General features: G+C 41.5%; 1 protein-coding gene and 1 pseudogene across 2 annotated transcripts in view; one reads left to right on the forward strand and one right to left on the reverse strand.

The window, feature by feature from the left end:
• Nucleotides 1-12,417, forward strand: part of ABCB7 (ATP binding cassette subfamily B member 7) — a 195,914-nt gene that overhangs the window by 34,059 nt on the left and 149,438 nt on the right. The window lies entirely within an intron of this gene.
• On the reverse strand, nucleotides 1,625-3,488 carry LOC308510957 (glycerophosphocholine phosphodiesterase GPCPD1-like; annotated as a pseudogene). The gene has a single exon. The product of its transcript is annotated as a glycerophosphocholine phosphodiesterase GPCPD1-like (transcript).

A 12,417-nucleotide genomic window follows, 5' to 3' on the forward strand; every position in this document is an offset into this window, starting at 1 on the left:
GTGGCCTATCCTGGGAAATATTTTATGTGTAGTTGAAAATAATATATGCTTTGTGTTGAAATGCTCTAAAAACATCAAGCCTATTTGGTTTAACATGTTATTTAAGACTGTTGTTTCCTCATTTTTCTGTCTGGAAGACCTATCCATTGATGTCAGTGGAGAGCTAAAGTTCCCTGCTGTGACTGTATTACTGTGGATCTCTCCCTTTATGTCCATCAATAGTTGCTTTATGTATTCCCACATTGGATGCATAAATATTTATAAGAGTTATAGCCTCTTGTTGGATTGATCTTTTTATCATTATGAGATGTCCTTCTTTGTCTTTTATAATAGTCTTTGTTTTAAAGTCTATTTTGTCTGATACAGATATTGCTATCCCAGTTTTTTTGTACTATTTGCATGAAGCATCTTTTTCATTTTTTAGTTTCATCCCGTGTGTCTATGAATCTCTAGTGGGTTTCTTCTTGTTTTTTCATCCATTCAGCCATCCTATGTTTTTTGATGGGAACATTTAAGCCATTTACATTTAAAGTGATGATTAATAGGCCTATAGTTATTCCATTTTATAGTTTATGTTTATGTTCTTTTTCCCCCTTCTTATCGAAGTTCTATTAACATTTCTTGGTGGTGAAGAACTCCTTTAGCTTTTACTTGTCTAGTAAGCTCTTTCTCTCTTTCAGTTTTAAATGATAGCCTTGTTTGGTAATCTTGGTTGTAGGTGTTTTCTTTTCATTACCTTGAATATTTTCTAATTCCTTCTGGCCTAAAAAGTTTGTGTTGAGAAATATGCTAATAGTCTTAGGGGAACCTCCTTGTAGGAAACTAAGTGCCTTTCTTTTACTGCTTTTAAGTTTCTCTCTTTTACTTTACCGTTCACCATTTCTTTCTTTCTTTTCTTTTTTTTTTTGAGTTGATAGATTTAGGATATATTTAAAGATAGAATCAACATGATTTTGTTTGACTGGATTTGGGATATGAGATAAAGAACAGAATCATGAAGGACTTCAAGGATTTGGCCTGAGAAACTGGAAAGACAGTTGTCATTTATACTAAAATCGGTTAAATCTATAGCTAGATAAAAAAAAAAGTAAAGAGAGCCAACCAACACGGCTCAGTGACTGAGTGTTGACTTATGAGCCCGGAGGTCACAGTTCCATTCCTGGTCAGGGCACATGCCCAGGTTGCAGGCTAGATCTCCAGTGGGGGGCATGCAGGAGGCAGCTGATCAATAATTTTCTCTCATCATTAATGTTTGTATCTCTTTCTCCCTCTCCCTTCCTCTCTCAAATCAATAAAAATATATTTATATATATAAAAAAGTTTAGATAGAGGTCAAGGGAAAGATCTGAGTTGGAGATATAAAAATTTAGGAATATATAAAGGTATGAAAAGCCACAGAACTGGGAAAGATCATTAAGAAAGCTGGTGTAGACTGAAGTGGTCTGGGGCAGACAGCCTCACCCTCAAGGTAACTTAGAGCCCAGTCACCAGAACAAGCTTCCCACGTGATTTCCAAAGTATGAAAAATTCCACTGACAAATGTTAAGATAAACCTCAGGCTGAGCTACAGAATTTTAACTAAGTTTAATAGTATTTATGCTATACAATGAAAGCTACTTTTTTGCTAACAGTTCATGAAAGTTTTCATGAAAAACAAATACCTATCATAAATTAGACCATTAACTCCAAATTCCTTCAATTTCTTCCTGTTTTCCGGGTCGTTGGTATCATCACCCCAGCAGAATATGACTAGTCCCTTAGCTTTTGCCTCTTCAATGTAGGATGGGTTTCTGAGCAGATCTTCAGTATGTGCATTTATCCCCAGTAGATTTTCAAACTGTGCAAAACTCATTGCAATAGCAGTTGTCCGAGATCTGAGGTCCATGAGTTCAGGGTAAATATCAGACTTTCCTTGAGTCAAAAATAATATGGGATATTTGTTCTGCTTGTGCTGAACCATTGTGCAAATAGCTGCATCAAATGAAGAAAACACTATTCTCTATCCAGAATTTTCTAAGACAGTTTTTAAAATGATATCCAAAAACAGATTCATGTCAAAATATGTTGATAAGTTACCATCCCAAATTCCATCCCTTTGTTGGCAGATCCACTTTATTTCTATGTTATACCCTACATCTTCTGGCAACGACTCTAAAACCATCTTAAGAGAAGGAAATGGCTGATTATCAGATAAAGAATTTTCTTCTTCAACCGCAGATTCTTTTAGATCTTTAGATTTTAGTGCAGTCACATGAGTAAGCTTTAACAACTAGAGTTGGTCAAATGTTAATTCCGTTACTGTAATTTCAAATAATTCAACCGGATCAGCCTCAGATTTCTTTTTCATAGTCAAACAACAGGTGAGGTCATGATACACCACAGGCACAAAATCTTTTGAAAGATGTACATCAAATTCCACAAAGGCTGCACCTTGATTAGCAAGCAGCATTTCTTAAAGAAGCAATAGTATTTTTTTGAACTTTAGCAAGCTTAGCAGTTGTAGAATTCCCCGCACCTTGATGTCCAACATCCAATGGTGTTCTTGGCTTCCAATACTTGGAAAATGAAGATTTCATGTCACAACTGTATCCCGGTAATGGCTTAATAATTATATAGTCAACTCTTACTTTGCCTATAGTTTGTCTGGAATTTCTGCTCATGATAGGAAGAGTGAGGACTCCAGCACTTTTCCCACTCTCATCAATGGTAGATGATAAGAGGCATGCTGTACCCACATGTCTAGGAAGAGTATCACCCTGAACTACATGTTCACCGAGATCTTCCTCAAAAAAATCAAATATTAGTTCCAAATTATCTGGTTCTATTGTCTGTATGCTATATTCTGTCCAACGATCAGGCTGTAAGCCATACCCACAATCCGGCTGTGAATGCTTGCACTTCAACTCAGTGTCGCTTATCAAGGATATCTCCAGGGTATTGGACATTTTGTGAAGAACAGTGGGAGACACCCTATCATCATCATCTTCCTCCAGACCCTCTAGTGTCAGCTTCACTCTAAATCTAGATTTTTTGAATTTCTTCTTGGTTATAGAGACAGGAGGCTTTTCAGAATAATGCAAACGTAATCTTATTTCAGTCTGACACGTCAGCCATCCCGAATCCAAATTCTCAACACCATTGTGGATTCCAAATTGTCCATCGTCAATAATAATTTCACTTTTTAAAGGGGTTATTGATCGTGGTTGTAGATGAGTCTCCCACTTGTGAACTATGACTTGACATGGACCACCGATAGTCTTCGGTTCTAAAAAGCACCCTTTGAAGTAGCGATACTGAACTGATTCTCCTCTACTGAGTACAATGGTTGCTTTCCAAAACATGCTTTCATCTGTCTCATTCTCTGGAAGGAGAGCCACAGCATTTTGAGGATTCCAGTTTCCCAAAGCATCACAGCTTCCACATATAGCCAAAACTTCTCCTAGAAACAGAGTTCCTCTTATTTCAAAGGTAACCTGAGAAGGTGTCATTCTGATGGATTTATTTGAGGATGTTGTGCTGCCGGTCCTCGTCCGCGGGTCCTCGTCCGCGGGTCCTCGTCCGCGGGTCCTCGTCCGCGGGTCCTCGTCCGCGGGTCCTCGTCCGCGGGTCCTCGTCCGCGGGTCCTCGTCCGCGGGTCCTCGTCCGCGGGTCCTCGTCCGCGGGTCCTCGTCCGCGGGTCGCTGCCGCCGCCGCCGAGCCCGAGAGTGAGTGCCCCGGGCCGAGCTGCCTGGCTCCAGGCGTCCGCGCCTCGCCAGGGCTCCCCAAGGTGGCCCGCGGCGTCGCCTGGCTGCAGAAAGCGGCTGCGCTCAAACTGGTTTCAGCTGCTCCAGACCCTCCGCTCACCATTTCAATTAGATGTGTCTTAGTTTGGTCTTCTTTGGGTTCATCTTGTTTTGGAATCTCTCTTCTTCCTGGACTTGGGTGTCCTTTCCATTCACCAACCTAGGGAAGTTTCCAGTCATTATTTATTCAAATAGTTTGTAGTCTTTTGCTCCCTCTCCTCTTTCTGGTACCCCTCTGATACAAATGTTGTTACTCTTGATATTATACCAGCGGTCCCTTAAACTATATTTATTTTAAAAAAATTTTTTTCTGTTTTGTTTGGGTGTTTTTGCACCTTTACTGCTAATTGGATCCTCTGCCCTTAATTTCTTTTAGAGCAGTCTTTCTTTCATTTATTGTATTCTTTATTTCAGACTGGTTCTTTTTATGGATACTATGTTCCCTTTTATGCTTACTATTTCTTTGTTGAAGTTCTCCCTAAGTTCCTTGAGCATCATATATAACCAGTGTTTTTTTTATATATATATATATATATATATATATATATATATATATATTTTATTGATTTCAGAAAGGAAGTGAGAGGGAGAGAGAGATAGAAACATCAATGATGAGAGAGAATCATTGATCAGCTGCCTCCTGCATGCCCCCTACTGGGGATTGAGCCTGCAACCTGGGCATGTGCCCTTGGCCTGAATCAAACCCAGGACCCTTCAGTCTATAGGCCGACGTTCTATTCACTGAGCCAAACCGGCTAGGGCTAACCAGGGTTTTGAACTGTGTTTCAGGTAGACTGCCTCTATTTCATTAGTTCTTTATAAGTACCGCGCGCTAACTGATTGTGCTACTGGAGCTTCTATTTCATTAGTTCTTTAGAGTTTTGTCTAGTTCTTTCATTTCGGACATGTTTCTTTGTTCCCTCATTTTGTCTATGTTTCTGTGTTTCTGTGCATTAGGTAGGTGTTCTGTGTCTCCCAGCCTGGGCAGGGTGGCCTTATGTAGTAGGTGTCCTGTGCAGCCCAGTGGCGCTTTATTCCTAATACCTGAGCCGAGTGCTCCAGGAATGTCCCTTGTGTGGGTTTTGTTTACCCACCTATTGCAGTTGAGCCTGGATTGCTGTTGGCTTATCAGTAGGATGGATTGATCCTCAGGCTGACTGACTGGTTGTCAGAATTGGCCATGACCACAGCACATGAGTTGCTGTGCGGGAGCTGACCCCACACTGGGATTTGCCTTCATGGATTCTGGTGTCTGTTGAGACCACTCTTTGGTTGTGCCACTTGTGGAGCTTATTGGGTGGTGTTCTGTTGTCTTCTGAAGCCAGCATCAGGTGTGTTGGTTTGGAGCCTCTTGGGAGGGGCTTTGGTGAAGGCCCATGTCAGCGGCTTTCTGTGAATGATTCTGCACTCACAGAAAGTGATCTGTGCTGGACTTAGAAGTATGTGAGAGGGGCCACTGTGCAAACCAAGTCTCATTGCCTCCAGTACTATGCCTGGGCCAGTTCATCATAAGATAAGGCGTAGGGTACCCTGAGTCCTGTTGCCACCTGCTGGCTGCCAGTAAGGTTCCCCTGTTGAAAGGGACTTGGTCTGTATGTGAGTTGGATGAGGCAGGGTGATGGTGAGTCACCAAGGTGTGGGGAGTTAATTTCACTAGATTTATACAAATTCAGATTTGGTGCCAGTGCTGGTTCTTGGGCTACTCAGGAAAAGGCACAGGGCACCCTGAGGCTAGCCATTACCCACCTGCCATCTACTGACCTTTGAGAATTTATTTATTTAAAAATATATTTTATTGATTTTTTGCAGAGAGGAAGGGAGAGGGATAGAGAGTTAGAAACATCGATGAGAGGGAAACATCGATCAGCTGCCTCCTGCACACCCCCTACTGGGGATGTGCCCACAACCAAGGTACATACCTTTGACCGGAATCGAACCTGGGACCCTTCAGTCTGCAGGCTGATGCTCTATCCACTGAGCCAAACCGGTTAGGGCCCTTTGAGAATTTTTAAGAAAGACTGCAGTGGGGTTTGAGGTTGACTGCCTGCTGCTTAACACATTGCGGCGGATCACGAGAATTCTCGCTTCATATTACACAGTATCATATTTTAAAAAGATATTGGCTTGTAAGAACATGTAATAAATAACTTCAAATTGCAATGGTTATTTAATTTTAAAGTGTGCCTTTAACATTTATGTAAAACGTTTTTTTGTACTTGTTCAATAGAAACTTATCTGGCCACTGGGTAAAGCTAGCAATAAAACTACTGGTCCGCAGTGTGTTAAGTAGCTTCTTGCAGTATGCAACTTGGGTGGGGCAGGGTCTCAGGGATTCATCAGAGTGCAGGGAACAGAGATCACCAGGCTAATGCAGATTCAGATTTAGTTGTGTTGGGGGAGAGCTCAACATGGTTTCCACCCACTGGCCATGCAGGGGGAGGGCTCAACACAGACTGGTAGCTGTCCTTTCAATCATTGCCCTGAAACACACAAGTCACTTTATCCCTATTGTCGAGTAATACTCCCTCCACGTTCTGCGTGGAGTAGGGTTCGGTATCTGAAAGAGGAGCCGCACAACAAATGAGAAAAAAAGACACGAGATAATTTTGCAATATTGGGGGACCAGGCGGCCAAGTCCCGAAGGACTTCCTCTGTGCTCAGGCCTCACCAAGCTTTTATTGATCTGGCATGCACCCATAGCATAGCCCTTAGGCAGGTGACCCCCTAGTAACAAGCAGACTAGCCCATCAGCAAGGATTTACAAAATAATAAATGGGGGAGTAGTTTCAGCTACCACTGTCTGGACAAACAGAGGTGGCGCCTAGCTCTGAGCTTTGCTAGGGCTTCAAAGGCACCCAGCCTTCGAGCTTTGCTAGGGCTTCAAAGGCACCCAGCCTTTGGGGGGTTTCGGGGAGTTCTCTGTCTATGCTTATCAGATAGTGAAGGCAATAAACAGTTTCCCACACATATATGCCTCTCTGACAGCCAGTTTATTCCTGTATATCCCTCTAAGAGTCCAGAGTGAGTGCCTGTGAGTGAGCAAGTCTGTTTGAGGGCTGTTTTAAGAGGACATCTGGCTTTCCAGCGGTGTTCTTTTTCACCTGAATGGATGGAATACCCACTCATTTTTCACAGCTAGGTGTTTTGGGGGCTCCTCTTCCCAGCACTGATGCTCTGGGCTGGGTAGCATGGTGTGTAGCTGGAACCCCTCGATCCTCAGGGAGGACCTTTGTAGTTGAGATGTCCTTTGGATTCTTCATTGCTGCCCTTCAATCATCACACAGGGGTGTTGAGACAACCAGTTTTGTGGCTCTGCCTCTCCTACCAGGCTTGACATGGCTTCTTGTTTAGGTCCTTAGATTTAGGACTTCTGTGCAACTAGGCTTCAGATGGTTCTCCGGGTTGCTTGTTTATAATTTAGTTGTAATTTTGATGTTCATGGGAGGAGGAGAGCACAGAGTTCACCGAGTCCATTGTCTTGTCTAGACCTTTCGTTCATTTTGAATTTTATTTATTTCAGTCTTCTTCCTTTTCTTACCTATTCTGGCTAAGAGTTTTTCAGTTTTCCAAAAGACCAACTTAGTTTTATCAATTTTTTCCCTTCTCAATTTTTAAATTTATACTCTAATCTTTATTATTTTCTTTCTTTTATTAACTTTGGTTGTAGTTTTTTCTTGTCTTTTTAGTTCCTTAAGATGTAATGTTAAATGGTTGATTTGAGTTTTTTATTCATTTTTAGCATTAGTATTGCTATAAATTTCCTTCTTAGTACCAATTTTGCTGTATCTTATAAATTTTTGGTATGTTGTGTTTTCATTTTTATTTGCCTAAGGATCTATTCTAATTTACCTTGAGATTTAATTGGTTAACAGTGTGTTCAATTTCCTTATATCTGTGAATGTTCTAATTATCTTTCTGCTATTGATTTCTAGTTTTGTTCCATTTTGGTGGTAAAAGATACTTGATATGAGTTCAGTCTTTTAAAATTTGTTGTCTTGTGACCAAACATGTGGTCATTCCTTGAGAATATTTCACATACATTTGGAAAAATGTGTATTCTGCTTTTGTTGCATGTTGTGTTATATGTGTTGCTCTAAAGCATTGTTTAAATACTTGGTTCCTTATTGATATTCTGTATTGTGGTTTTGGATTGAGCTTATTATACTACAGGTTTTTTTCGGTCTCTTGTAACAACTTTTTTTCTTAAAGTGTATTTTGTCTTTTATTAGTTTTGCCACTCCAGGTCTCTTTTGGTGGTTATATGTGTGGAATATCTTTTTCCATCCTTTTATTATCAACCCTTTTTAAAATCTTTGGGTCTAAACAGTGTTTCTTAGATTGTGTTTTTATTTTATTTTTATTTTTAATATATTTTATTGATTTTTTTTACAGAGAGGAAGAGAGAGGGATAGAGAGTTAGAAACATCGATGAGAGAGAAACATCGATCAGCTGTCTCCTGCACACTCCCTACTGGGGATGTGCCTGCAACCAAGGTACATGCCCTTGAGCAGAATCGAACCTGGGACCCTTGAGTCCGCAGGCCGACGATCTATCCACTGAGCCAAACCGGTTAGGGCTAGATTGTGTTTTTAAATCCATTCAGCCAATTCCTGGCTTTTGATTGGTGAGTTTAATTAATGTACTTAAACATTTTTTTTTTATTGATTTCACAGAGGAAGGGAGAGGGAGTGAGAGAAACATCAGTGATGAGAGAGAATCATTGATCAGCTGCCTCCTGCATTCCCCACACTGGGGATGCAGTCCACAACCCAGGCATGTGCCCTGACTGAGAATCGAACTTCATAGGTTGCCGGTCAACAACTGAGCCATGCCTGGCTGGGCTAATTCATTTACTTTTGTAGTTATTTCTAATTAGGAAGGATTTCTGCCTTTATTTGTTTTCACTATGTTGTTAACCATTTTTCTCTTTCAAATCTTGCCCTTTTCAGGTATAGTTGATTATTTTTGTGTACCACTTTGATTTCCTTCTCATTTAATTTTGTATATAATTTTTAGGAATTAATGTGTACTGTAGGGATTATAATTAACATCCTAAATTTATAACAATGTAATTTGAATTAATTATAATTTAGCTTCAATAGCATACAAAAATGGTGCTGCTATATAGGTGCACTCTAACCCCATTACGTTATTGTTATCATATATATATTTTTTATTTTTTTGTTAATTTGTTTTTTATAATTCTTTATTGTTTAAAGTATTACATATGAATCTTTTTTCCCCCATTGACTTTCCCTGCTTGTTCCCACCTTCCTAGGACATGCCCTCAAGCCCCTACGGAATGTGTCCGTGGGTTATGCTTATATGCATGCATACAAGTCCTTTGGTTGATCTCTCACCCCGCCCCCTCGACCCCCCCAGCCGCAACCCCCCTTCCCCTTGAGGATGGATGGTCTGTTCGATGCTTCTATATCTCTGGATATATTTTTTATTTAATTTAATTTTTTAAATAAATCTTTATTGTTCAGATTATTACAGTTCTTTCTCTTTTTCCCCCCATAGCTTCTCTCCACCCGGTTCCCACCCCACCACCTACCCTTACCCCCCTCACTGTCCTCATCTATAGGTGTACGATTTATGTCCAGTCTCTTCCCACACCCCCACACCCCTTTTCCCCCAAGAATTGTCAGTCCACTCTCTTTCTTTGCCCTTGATTCTATTCTATTCACCAGTTTATTCTGTTTGTCAGTTTTCTTATTCACTTTATTTTTAGATTCACTTGTTGATAGATATGTATTTGTTGGTTCTTTATTGTTCATAATTTTTATCTTTATCTTTTTATTCTTCTTACTCTTATTAAAGAATACCCTTCAGCATTTCATATAATACTGGTTTGTCGGTGATGAACTCCTTTAGCTTTTTCTTATCTGTGAAGCTCTTTATCTGACCTTCAATTCTAAATGATAGCTTTGCTGGGTAGAGTAATCTTGGTTGTAGGTCCTTGCTATTCATCACTTTGAATATTTCTTGCCACTCCCTTCTGGCCTGCATAGTTTCTGTTGAGAAATCAGCTGTCCGTCATATCGGTACTCCCTTGTAGGTAACTGACTGTCTTTCTCTTGCTGCTTTTAATATTCTCACATGGTCTTTTGCTCTTGGCATTTTAATTATGATGTACCTTGGTATGGTCCTCTTTGTATTCCTCTTGTTTGGGGTTCTCTGTGCTTCCTGGACTTGTAAGTCTATTTTTTTCACCAGGTAGGGGAAGTTTTCTGTCATTATTTCTTCAAATAGGTGTTCAGTATCTTGCTGTCTCTCTTCATCTGGCACCATCATAATTCGGATGTTGATACGCTTGAATTTGTCCCAGAGGCTCCTTACACTATCTTCATATTTTTGGGTTCTTTTTGCTTTTTGCTTTTCTGGTTGGGTGTTTTTTGCTTCTTCGTATTTCAAATCTTTGACTTGACTCTTGGGATCCTCTAGTCTGCTGTTGGATCTCTGTATGTTATTCTTTATTTCAATCAGTGTATGCTTAATTTCTAGTTGGACCTTTTTCATATCCTCGAGGGTCTCACTAAATTTCTTGGAGGTTTCTAGAAGATTGTTGAGCAGGGGTGGGCAAACATTTTGACTCGAGGGCCACAATGGGTTCTTAAACTGGACCGGAGGGCTGGAACAAAAGCATGGATTGAGTGTTTGTGTGAACTAATATAAATTCAAAGTAAACATCATTACATAAAAGGGTACGGTCTTTTTTTCCAATAGTTTTATTCATTTCAAACGGGCCAGATCCGGCCCGCGGGCCGTAGTTTGCCCACGGCTGTTCTTGAGTAACCTTATAACCATGGTTTTGAACTCTATATCCAGTATTTTGCTTTCATCCATTTTTTTCATTTGTGACACGTTTCTTTGTCTCTGCATTTTGGCTGGTTCCCTGTGTTGATAGAGTGGCTTTGTGTACTAGGCGTCCTATAGGGCCCAGTGGCTCAGCCTCCCCGATCCTTGATGTGGACACTCTTGGTGCACGCCCTTGTGGGCTGTGTGCACAGTCTTGTTGTAGTTAAGCCTTGATTGTTGTAGGTATCAGTGGGAGGAATTGACCTCCAGGACAGTTGGCTGTGAGGCCAGTTGTGTCTATAGTGGGAGAACTTCTGTGCTGGAGACACCCTTATTGGGCAGGACTTGCTGCAGTGGAGCTTTGGCGCTCACTGAGTTTGCCCCCTTAGTCTGTCTCTTATGGATGTGAAGAGTTGTAATGTGGATGGTCTTACTCTGACCACTGGATACACTGGCTCTTGGATCTCCAAGGAGGTGCAAAGTCAGCCACTGCTTGAGGCCACCCAGCAGGAGTTACAGAGAGATCTGCAGATTCCTCTTCTTTGGGATTTGGAGGTGCCCAGATGAGGCGCAGCTGTGAAGCAATGCAGGCTGCTGACTAGCCTTGGGCCTTCTTTTGGAAGCTCTGGAGCTCTCTGACCCAGCTGCAGTTTGTCAGGTTTTTAGACAGAGAAAGGCCAGGCCATTCGTATGCAAAGGCCTCTGCCACAGCTTGAATGGGGATTGTAAATTGGGTGGGGTGGGGTCTTAGGGAATCACCAGGGCGGAGCAAACTGCAATGGCTTCCCTTCAGCCCTGCCTTGGAGAGGTCCCAGGTCTCTGTGCCCCTCGGCCCTGTGCAGGAACAATGAAAGCTGCGAGCACCTCTGCAAGAAAGCCGCCCTCATGTTCCGGCCCAATGCCAGACAGTCCAGTTTCTCTCCATATGAGTCTGGATCCCCAGATTGTCAACCGGAACTGGAGTTCAGAGCAGTCAGGAGCTTGTGCCTCCCTTCCAGTTGAAAAAGACAACAGCATACCCAGCTGCCAGCTCCTTTGGCACACCTCCATACCTCCACACTTCCACCCCTCTGCACCTCCTACCAGACTCAATGCGCTTTTCTCTTTCCTTGTAGTTGTAGAATTTCCACTCAGCCAGCCTTCCCGTGGTTCTGGATGATATTCGTTTTGTCTTTTAGTTGTAGTTTTAATGTGGTTGTGTGTGGCAGCAAGTTCAGGTGTTTACCTATGCCGCCATCTTGGTTGTCTCCTCTTTGGATCTGTTTTAGATCGTCAGTATATGTAGTTCATAATATTTCACATATGAGTGAGGTAATGTGATATTTATCTTTCTCTGATTGGCTTATTTCACTTAGCATAATGCTAACCAGTTCCATCCATGCTGTTACAAATGGTAGGAGTTCCTTCCTTTTTACAGCAGCCTAGTATTCCACTGTGTAGATGTACCACAGGTTTTTTAATACACTCATCTGCGATTGGGCACTTAGGCTGTTTCCAAATCTTAGTTATTGTAAATTGTGCTGCTATGAACTTAGGGGTGCATATATCCTTTCTTATTGGTCTTTCTGATTTCTCAGGAGATATGCCAAAAAGTGGGATTACAGGGTCAAATGAGGGTTCCATTTTTAACTTTTTGTGGAAATTCCATACTGTTTTCCACAGTAGCTGCACCAGCCTGCATTCCCACCAGTAGTGAACAAGAGTTCCTTTTTCTCCGCATCCTCACCAGCACTTGTCATTTGTTGATTTGTTGATGATAGACATTCTGACAGGTTTGAGATGGTACCTCATTGTCATTTTGATTTGCATCTCTCGGATGATTAGTGACCTTGG

The sequence above is a fragment of the Myotis nattereri genome (assembly GCF_964212035.1).
Source record: "Myotis nattereri genome assembly, chromosome: X".
NCBI lineage: Eukaryota > Metazoa > Chordata > Mammalia > Chiroptera > Vespertilionidae > Myotis > Myotis nattereri.